This window comes from Schistocerca gregaria, chromosome 2 (assembly GCF_023897955.1).
Source record: "Schistocerca gregaria isolate iqSchGreg1 chromosome 2, iqSchGreg1.2, whole genome shotgun sequence".
Classification (NCBI taxonomy): Eukaryota; Metazoa; Arthropoda; class Insecta; order Orthoptera; family Acrididae; genus Schistocerca; species Schistocerca gregaria.
In genome coordinates this window covers 581,098,024-581,109,094 of record NC_064921.1, presented here as the reverse complement: position 1 = coordinate 581,109,094, position 11,071 = coordinate 581,098,024, and the positions used below count along the sequence as shown (strand labels likewise).

At 42.0% G+C, this 11,071-nt stretch overlaps 1 pseudogene; it reads left to right on the top strand.

The window, feature by feature from the left end:
• Nucleotides 1-370: 370 nt before the first annotated feature.
• On the top strand, nucleotides 371-488 carry LOC126337204 (5S ribosomal RNA; annotated as a pseudogene).
• The last annotated feature ends 10,583 nt before the right edge of the window (nucleotides 489-11,071 follow it).

Genomic DNA, 11,071 nt, shown 5'->3' with positions numbered 1-11,071 from the left:
GTTCTGACAGTACATTTTTGCCTTCCACTCAGAGGTAATCCATGAAACTTCTGTTTCTTTCATGTTAAATTGACTGATACAATGAAGTGTTTTCTTCCACAGTGTTTTGATTATTAATTTAAGTTCTAATTCCTGAAGGTTTTTTCCTTTTAATACTTATAAATTTAGCCTTGTTTTTTCTGTTGTGTAAAGCCTCTTCAGACATTTCCTGGTGTTCCTATAAAATGGCATAGCTGAATTAAACGGTATTGCGAAACAAACTCGCGCACTCTCTCCTGTAAACTACCAGGGTTATCCTTAATTTCGTTGTAGCATTTAAGATCCACTACTTGATGCTGGACCTGTATATATGTACACCTTCTGTTTGTCTGGCAACGGCGTTGTCGCAGTGGATACACCGGTTCCCGCCAGATCACCGAAGTTAAGCACTGTTGGGTGTGGCCGGCACTTGGATGGGTGACCATCCGGGCCGCCATGTGCTGTTGCCATATTTCGGGGTGCACTCAGCCTCGTGATGCCAACTGAGGAGCTACTTGGCCGAATAGTAGCGCCCCTGGTAGAAGAGAATCATCGTAACCACAGGGAGAGCAGTAGGCTGACCACACGCCCTTCCAATCCGCATCCTCACCTGAGGATGACAAGGTGGTTGGTTGGTCCCCATGGGCCCCTTGTGGCCTGAAGACGGAGTGCGGAGTGCTTCTGTTTGTCTAAAAAGGATATCTTCTAACACTATACTGATATTCACTTATCTTGACTCTTGAGTCTAATGCTACGTTTGACTGCGAAATGGTTCAAGAAGGCGATGGGATCACTTCATTTCCACTGGTTTTATTAGTTTGGTGCATAAGTTTGTAGCATTTTTAATCTGCATGTTGGTATTCTGGTTGCTATGGGTTTGTCTATCGATTGTCATTTTTAATTTGTAGTTCAATGTTGCTATTTGAGTTTACATGTTGTCATTTTTGTCTACAGAGTCTTTCACGGCGGCATGTCAGAAGAAAATATCAGTTTTCAAGCCGCTTCAATTCGAGTACGATTCTCGAGCTTTCGATGGTCATCCTAGCCATCGTCGTCAGGAGTAAAACCGCTAACATCCAGGCCTGGTTCTATTTTTTCTTTATTGTGATTTCATTCCCCTGCTCCATATGGGCAGGGGAGGGCTGTCAGCGGCACAATCCGCCGCTCTTCAGCCGAGTGACGCACTACAACTAAAACAAGAATAAAATGATACATACATAAGGAGATAAAAAAGGGGATACATAAGACAGAGTAAGGGGAGAAAATGGAGGTAAAATATACACTGACATGGAGACATTCATGGGGGACAGTTAAAACAAGTCAACAGAAAGTTAAAAAACACAATTGGCGATTCTTAAAACACAGAGAAGACACTGAATGCACAGGCACAGGTTAAAAGTCGGCCGTAGTAAAAACACTCCGGAACAACACACTTAAAACCCACTTGGAGCACACACGGCGAACAATAAAACTGCCAGGTGGGACCTGCCGAGGGAAAAGGTCAGAGAGTATTTAAAAGGAGGGGAGAGCAAGGGGCAGCTGGGGAAGCGGCGGGATGAAGAGAGGAGGGGCATCAGTGGGTTCACGAAGAGGTAGGAGACATGTGGGGCGGCAGAGGAAGAGGGAAGACAGGGCAGGAGGGAGCGCAGAGACACTGGAAGGAGGCACAAGAGATGGAGGGGGAGTAGGAGGGGGAAGCCGCTCAGGAGAAGGGAGGGGGAGGAAAGGGAGCCCAGAGGAGGAGGCAGGAAGAAGGGGTTAGAGTTGGTAGGAAGGGTAGATGTCAGGGCGAAGCTCATCATCCGGGAGGGGTAGACGATGAAAGTTGTGTTGGGAAAGGAGATGGAGGGTGTGGAGATGGAGAGAGGGTGGGACACAACGGTAAAGGCGCGGCAACTGGTTGGGGGTTGAGAGGATGGGAGAAACCAGGGGATGAGGGGGATCAAGGTGGCGGACTATATAGAGTGTGCGGATGTGTTCAAGGAAGAGGAGAACGTGGGGGAAGGGGATGAGGTCGTAGAGGATGCGCGTCGGGGACGGAAGGCGGATGTAGAAGGCGAGGCGGAGCGCATGGCGTTCGAGGATTTGGAGGGCTTGATAGAACCGGGGAGGGGCAGAAATCCAAGCTACGCTGGCATAACAGAGGATGGGGCAGATCAAGGATTTGTAGGTGTGAAGGATGGTGGTAGGATGCAGACCCCACGTCCGGCCGGACAGGAGTTTCAGGAGGCGGAGGCGGTTGTGAGCTTTGTTTTGGATGGTAAGCAGATGGGGCGTCCAGGTGAGGTGGCGGTGGCCAAGGTATTTGAGGATAGGAGTGAGGTGGATAGGACGGCCATAAATGGTGAGGTAGAAATCATGGAGGCAGAAGGAGTGGGTGGTGCGGCCTATGATGATCGCCTGGTTCTTGGAGGGATTAACACAGAGGAACCACTGGTTGCACCAAGCGCTGAATTGGTCAAGGTGGGTTTGGAGGGTACGTTGCGACCGTTGAAGGGTACGATAAAGGGCTAGGAAGGCGGTGTCATCAGCGAACTGGAGAAAATGAACAGGAGGGGGAGCTTGGGGCATATCAGCAGTGTACAGGAGATAGAGAAGAGGGGAAAGGACAGAACCTTGGGGCCCAGGACTGGCTCGGTTTTCTGCTTATATAGCCACCACAGCGGACTATGACGCCAATCACAGAGAGCCGAAACGACGCATGCGCGGAAGGTGATCCGGCAACTCGTAGCAGCTCCGGCCCTTTGCGGGACCGAGTGACGTCAGGTGGTGCGAGGGGCCGGCACAGTGTTTGAAACAGGAGTTCCGCTTCCCTACAAGTGTCAAGTACTCGACGTTGTTTCCTTTTGACATCCAAATTACGCCCCCCACCCCCCCCCCCCCACCCCAATCCTTACTGAGTGTGTAACCGTGAAAGATAAATTCTGGCGAACTTTGACAAATTCGGGTACTGCGTTACCGTAGCTGACCAGCAAATATAACGGTCGCGATCGATTCGAACTTTCGTCAGATAATATTCAGTCTCACTTAAAATCGTGTTTATTTCTTGACCTACACACTTACTATTGTTATTTTCATTTGTCACTTCGCTAAACAGTCCCAAAACGTGTCGTGAGCTTCACGGGTCAGAGTTGATTCGGTCTCGTGTTCCCCAATTCTGTTAGCAGGCATTGGATATGACCTGCTACTGCTGGAAGAGTCTTTGCAAAATTCCAATAGGACGTTCTGTCGAGCTCTTTCAATTTCAACAACATCTAAATGGTCTGTACTGGATCTCGGATCTAGAAAGCTTGCAGTCAAGTAATTCGGGTGTTCATTTAAGAAACTAAAACGGCTTTCTGCTTTAATTGCCAACGAGACTCTCATGGGTGGTAAGGCAGCGGTTTTTCGTGCCGACTTATCCTTATGTAAATACTCGTACTTATTGTACTCCACAATATGTGGTATTGCTTCGGATAAGCAGGAGTAACCAGAATTTATTTATTTTTTCGTGAAACTGCTTCAAAAGCGTACCGTGCTGCTCCATCAAACGCCACTGATCAGACGTCAAATAGTAAGCGTATTGTGATCAGTCACATACAGCGACGTAGCCAGCTTTTGTTCTAGCAGGGGCTCTATCACATAAAACGTAGAATAACACGACGCGGTGATATCTTGCACAAACGGATGCTCCTGTGAATTTTGCTCTTTTTATTAATTTTTTATTGAGCTAAAATCTAATTACTGAAGTGTGTTACGAGACGTCTACCATTACGGCCTTCTTGATACTTAAACGACACAGTTACAAACCACTGAAACGAATGGACGAAACATGTAGCGGAATCATACTCAGCAACTCGAGCACCTTTCACCGTGTTAGCACCATTTCATGAACGAGGAAATGTGTTTTTCTGTGGTCAATATCTGAGCGATATGCGATATCATTAAGTTCCCTTGCTATATTTTCGTCAGTGTAAGAAATTAACAAAAGCTTCATAGCAAAGACTCATGTTGCAACTGGAATTTAGGAGACAAACTGTGAGCTGTGACGATCAAGAAGTTGGTTTTGTGATGCAAACAGGTCCATATACTAGAAGCTAATAAAACCGTGAGATCATCTGAAATATTTCTTTTGATGTTTTCACAAATCCTGTTGTGGATGTGAGGAGCAATTTTTTGTGAAATGTATGTACGACTTGGTATTTTATAGGGAAGTAAGCCTTATACTAAGAGACTTGTAAATTCAGTCTTTTCTGCGACAGGTAATGGCCTAATGTCCTGCAATAAATTCTGCTATCAAAAAACGATTTTTTCTCTTTAATGTCGTTTACATCCGAAAGCAATTTAATTTCAAACAATTCTGACATAATCAATATTGTTTTTCAGTCGATAGCGAAGATGAACTTGCACCAAGAACATCTAAAGACGGTCTAGGTACGACAGCAGTTTTATCTTTATCAATTTAGCTTGTTGTTTCGTCATCAAATTTTCGGAGAAACGTTTGAGCGGAACGAAAACAAGACTCCCTTGAAGTTATACAATGAGATTTTGTCCGAATTTTCACAGCCAAACGAAAAATGGAAAGTGGGCAAAAGAGGTGTATAGCCTAGTTGAAAAATATTGTGCTTGAAAATACTCAGAGTAATTACGAAAAACGTAATAATTTGAGAGAAAATTGAAATAATTCATGGACAGCTGCTGCTAGATGTGCCTATTAAGCGTCAAGAAGTTCATGTTTTCAAACCCCAGTTATTTTACGCAAAAAAGTTACACTAGTGTGATATTTAACTGCCAATAAAAAATGTAATTAAAACTTTCCAAAAATACACCGTCAAAGGTTTTGGGTAATGATTTGTTCAAAAGTAAAAAATAAAGTAGGTGTATAGTTCTGCTCGATGTCGTGTACCCAATTGAGGTGCCGAATGAGAATTTAAATTTCAGTGAATAACTTAGAATTTTAGAATTGTAGAGAGTGCTAGATGGAATTTCTTTGGTGGATATGTAGACAGCGCAGTCTCGTTTGCTGTAGATGATTTCAAGCACCTTTTTAAAGGTGTATCAAATGTTTCTCTAATCCATTTTATGTCTTACATCTAGACAAATCAATTCACAAAACATTTCACCGTTGTTTCTTAATTTTCTTTTTTTGTTTTCATAGTTGAAATTTTTTATAACAATGCGTCACTAAAACATCTGCGCATCTCAAAAAATTAATTTGAACCGGTTATTCTATAAACACACTCTAAAACAAGAAAAACGACACAACACGAAGGACTTATGCAAGAATTGATATTCACAAGTTATTGACAGAAAATGCTTGTGTGACGCTACAGCGCAATTACATTGCAGCTGGTAAGGATAGTAAACAGAGGACATGCCGATACCAGGGCATCAAGTGTTTGCGAATTTCGTTCCTTGTACTCAGTTGGACAGTAAGGATGCCCAGCAGACAGGCGTGGGGACAAAATATGAATATGTATTCGTTTGAAAGAGGACGTGTAGTTGAGATCAAACAAGCCATCTGGAGTAATCGGGGAAGTGCTCGACATTTGAATAGGAACGATGCCGCTATTTCACGATGTTGGCATTAAAGGGTGAGCCGTGCCTGAACACAGAGTCAAGAAGGAAGTGGTCGACATAGGGAGGACAGAATGCGAGGACTGAGCAATCGTCAGAGTCCCGGATTCACCATTATCATCAGCCCGACATCCAACTGGTTCTTCAGTGACGAGACGACAAGGACCATTAACAGTGGGCTCACAGAAAGTGTGCTGAGCTCACAGCCCCCATAGAGGCTACTAACATTGATCTCTGTACACCAAAAAGCGGTGTCGGCAACGTTCGGCCTGGAATGTCATTGACTGGAGTAGAGCTGTCTTCAGTGATGAATCCCACTTTGAACTGAGCCCCCATGACTAGCATTGTCGTATCTGGAGACGTTCTGGACGGTAGTGTGACATTAACCTGACTGTCGTACACCTTATGGCCGAACAACCAGGAGTGATGACCTAGGTGCCATTTTATTTCATAGCAGGATCCCTGTGGTTTTCATCCGCGTCACCGTTACAGCACAGCGACACGTCGGTGATATTGTACGCCCCGTTTTGTTGCCCTTCGTGGCAAGCTATACTGAGCTTACATTTCAGTAAGAAAATACATACCAGCTCACGGCGACAGTCTATACTGTTTGTGTTGGTGTTTGCCAAACCCTATCTGGGGCGGCATGGTCGCCGGATCTTCTCCAAGTTGAGAATGTTTGGAGCATTATGGGCAGGGCCTTCCAACCAGCTAAGGATGTTGACGATCTAACGTGTCTATTGGACAGAATTTGGCACGATATCAGGAGGTCATCGAGCAACTCTAGAAACCAATGCAAGCCAAATACCTGCTTGAGTGAGGGCCAGAGGTGGACCAACGTAATAGCGAGTTGCTCAGTTTGTGAAGCTCTTTATTTTGAATAAATCATCCAGTTGTTTTGAAAGTGTAATTATTTGTTTGTCTGTGTATGTACATCACATCTACCAATTTCTGTCGCATGTTCCTGGTATGTTATTTTTTAGTTTTTTTGTATTGGATTGTACTTTGTTCTGTATTTACTATTCATTTAATGGGCTCATGTTTAATTATAATTAACCTGGAGCTCCGTCAGTTACCTATACTTTATGTTTTTGTTTCAGGACACGCTATCGACATGTCAGCGAACATGTTGGGGGTATCCTCTCCCAACCTGAAGAAGCGATCCGATGGACAGTATCAAAAAATCCATCCATTCTCACCTGGGCGAGTTTGGCAACCATATATTGATGATGTATCCTCCCCTACGTACAGTTCTCCAGTGACTGAAGATGAAGAGACTCGCCACGGGTTTCTTTCCCACACGAGTGGCAGTAGTTCCACGTTCAGCCGTGATCTACTCCCAACAGTCTCGACATTTAAGGATACCATTCAGCCAGAGAATACATTTACTGCAGTTAAGCAGGTGCATGTTAGTTCACTCGACAGGGCCTCTATATTCGACATAAATCAGTTGATTGATGTTTTCGAGAAGCTTCGAATCAGCACCCACTGCCAGCCTCCAGCTGTGGAGATCAGTTCGTACTCTATCAACCAGTATGCTGGACACGGCTACTATTCAATTCCCCCACTGGCGACACACCATCGATCTATGGAACATATGCTATTAGGCATCAAGGCTGACGAATCTGATACACTGGAAAGCGAGCAGCCTACTGACTTGTCTATGCCAAAGAACTCTCTGAAAAACTTAGACGAGGTGAATATAGAAGATGACAATTCATGCGAAAATGCTGATGCGTCACAAGACACTTGTTACGGATGCAATGAGTCTCCCATTCACCAACTAACCTACACACACTTGTCTGATGTGTCTAATGATTCAGAGGAAGGTTCGGATGTAAATCTGAAAAACATGGAGACATTTACTCCTGATTTTGCAAAGAAACGATTTGAACCATTAGTACCACATCAGCTTGCCCTACCTTGGATATTTACACATCCCATAATTGAGAGACCTAACATGTACATGCTTGATCTCGCTGTCAGTTGGGCACAGATGATTATGGGCCCCTCGGCAATTGCTTTCTATATTTTCTGGCTATTGCGCAATCGGTTTTTTGACGAGACTGAGTTGCTCCAAAAAATTCCAAAACAACAGAAACAAAAAATCGTCGAATTAAAAGAAAACAGCTTTTATGAGCACAATGATGCAACACGCAGTGCAGAAAATATGGCTGACAAACATATACAACCTACTGCTGAGGAGGTTGACGTGATTCACCTCAATCCGGAGGACGATGATCAAAATGGAGTGGGGAGTAAGCTTCTTCAAGTTCAACCGTCAGCAGTGTGCTCAGTGGCCAACCAGCAGCTCCTGGCTCAAGTACCCACACAGGTGCAAAAGGCAGAGCAGTGTACATTGCCTTTCCAGGGGCCTGTACCTCCCGTATTAGCGCTTACGCTGCCATTAATACCACATTTGGAGTTCAGAACATTGCCTATGGATTCGCTCATGTCACCTGAGAAAGATACTATGCCGCACCTTATTCTTTCACAGCCATCGTCATCTCGAAATTCCTGTGCCCAACAGAGTTACTATTTCCCGCTCCCTATGCTAAAAGAACACTCCCATTCCCCACGAGAAGATATGAGGCAGCATGTTACAGATGCATCGTCAACTCAGCTCCTATTACCAGACTCAACTAACATATCGGCACGCCAGAAACGGCCATATAGGGAAGCAGAGGAAATGTGCGAAGCAGCCCATTGCTCAGGTCCTAAGTTACGTCGCTCGCTGAGGCTTCAGTCTGCAGCTAAAGAATCTACCTGCACCAGTGTGAAGAGAAGCAAGCGGCCTCGGAATCAGCAGGATCGCCGCAGACCAAAGCTTACAGATGAGAAAGCACAGTGCATAACACCAACGAGGCCACAGCAGTCGCCCAATGTTGAAGCTGAAACGAGAAATTGCGCGTCCGCCACAGGAAAGAGAAGGAGGGAACCTTGGGACCATAAGGGTCTTCAGCGCTTTGTAGCTGAGAATGCTTTCAAACTGCCACGTCGTATTTGGACTGAACGGAAGGAGGGCGAGCCGAGGAGAAGCATGCGCCTTGCAAGGAAAATACAATGCAGATCATATTTCCTCAGACCGAGATTACATACAAAGAAATGAAGACCAAAACAAGTAGCTGGTTCTGAACTATCATACCGAGAGTATTTTCACACAGGGAGTACAGTACCATCTGTAGGCCTGTATTATCAACAAACAACTAGTTAGCATGGTTTTCACTGTCAGAACATAATCAGACAAGTCTTAACCTGTACATCAGTGTGTTCTGAAATTTAACATCATCGTGGACTAATATATGTCAGCTCCATTCTTACTCAGTATAGTTAATGATAACTGTCATCTTCACTATTGCTTGGAAGATAAGTATGAATATATGTTCATAGTTCATTTAATAGTGGAACAATGTGCTGCAGAGATAAAGGAAACTATATAAGAACGGGTTAGAAATACATTTCATACACCTAAAGAAGGAGCAAAAACTAAATACAAAATATTATGAAAGATCAACGTGTACCAACATCATAATGCTTTCACGAGTTCTACATGATGCAAAAATAGCCTATAAAGCAGCTGTAAGACCAGAGCTGTTGTATGACAGCGGAGACTGCGTATCGAGAAAGACTCATGAACAGGAGCTTTATACAATACAAACTCATATGTTACAATGGGCAGGAGTTGTAACACTCAAGAAAAAATGTGCAATAAATTCATGAGGCAGTTCAACGTTGACCTAATAAACAAAAGCAGAATCCAAGTCAAATGGTATGGTCATATAACATGAAGACCTGAATGTTATGTCATGAAAAAATGCATAAAAAGAAGAAAGGGAGAGGAAGACATCAAACCAGTTGGTTGCCGAACATCAGGAATAATATGAAGCTAAGACTCAGTGAAGATGATGCCTACCAATGGATCAGATGGCGAAGCATAATAAGGAATTCTGGCACCAAGTAAAGAGAAAAGATGAATAAAATGTAAAAGAAAACTGAGAGTGGTGAAGCATTTTAATTTTCAGCCTTCAATAATAGTATGGCGACTTGTTTTCGTCTCAAATTTATACTGGAAAATATTGTTACAAGCCGTTTTATTTAAATTTCGAAAGGAAACAGAAGGAAGATAAAAATGTAGCAGAAACTAATTAACAATTTAAAGATGAAAAAAGATAAGTACAGTTTTACATCATCCCTTTACACCGATACGCCCATGAGCACTGCTCACCATGACACTGGATGCCAACTGATGGCATTGTGGGCAAGTGACAATCCAATGAGATAAGTGACTTTAACGAAGAGCACTTTATTATTACACAGAGCCTGTGAAAGTGTGACTTGAAAACGGCGAAGCTAGTCGAAGTTCTCATACGAAGGTTGTCAGAAAGAGATAGAAGAGCTAGGCAGAATCAGTGATTATTTCATTCCAGAGACAGACATAAAAGTTATTAAGCAGATAGTGTCTCATCAGAATATATATGTATGTCTCATCAGGATATATATATATATATATATATATATATATATATATATATATATATATATATATATATATATATATTCTGATGAGACAGAAAATAATATTTCAGGAAAACACCTTCAGTTTTATTACAAGCTTTTCAGACTGTTTTTTACCATATATATATATATATATGGTAAAAATTATTGTATGTATTAATGATTAACGATATGGTTGTTTATGGATTATGGATGCAGATTTAGGCTGCCACATATATTATGTTTTCACAATAAACTTCTATGAGCCATATCTACAAGTGTGATTTATTGAAATTCTAACAAAAGTACTGTAGGAGATGATTATTATAGAAGTGAACAATAGTACTACAAATTTTAAGACACAAAATCAAAAACTGTGAGTCTGGCAAATGTGGCACAATTATTAAATATATTACAATAGGAAAATATTTGAAGAAAAACTAAGTAAAATAATATGTCTTCAAGTGAAGATATCAAACAAAGACTTATTATTGTTGACAAAACTGTGAAACAATTCGATAAGTTATGTTACCTACTTGATTGACAGATTTTTTCCAAACACAAAGCAGATACATTTTAAGTAATAAATTCACATTTATAAATAAAACCAGTTATTTAATATTCAAGTTGCATCTAGGACCTGTACTTTAGTACCAGTATCAATAATTTTCATTGCACTATATAAGAGTGTAACATATATGATAAGATTGACGAGTGGTTATAAACAACAGAGCCACAATATATAGAAGATATACAAGAAAAGGCAGCTACATATTGTATCTTTGTATGTGGGTGAAGTAGTTAATTACAAAATTAGTCTTTATTGTATTGTCAGAAAAGATGATATAAAAATAAACCTACATATTATACTGAAAAATTTTGATTTGTAGTATTTAACATACAAAGACAAAATGAAGAAAAACATAGAATTAGAAGTTGGCTATTGAAATAATAGATTGAATTTGAAAGAATTTTACAAATATAGTGATGAAGATGTTTGGAA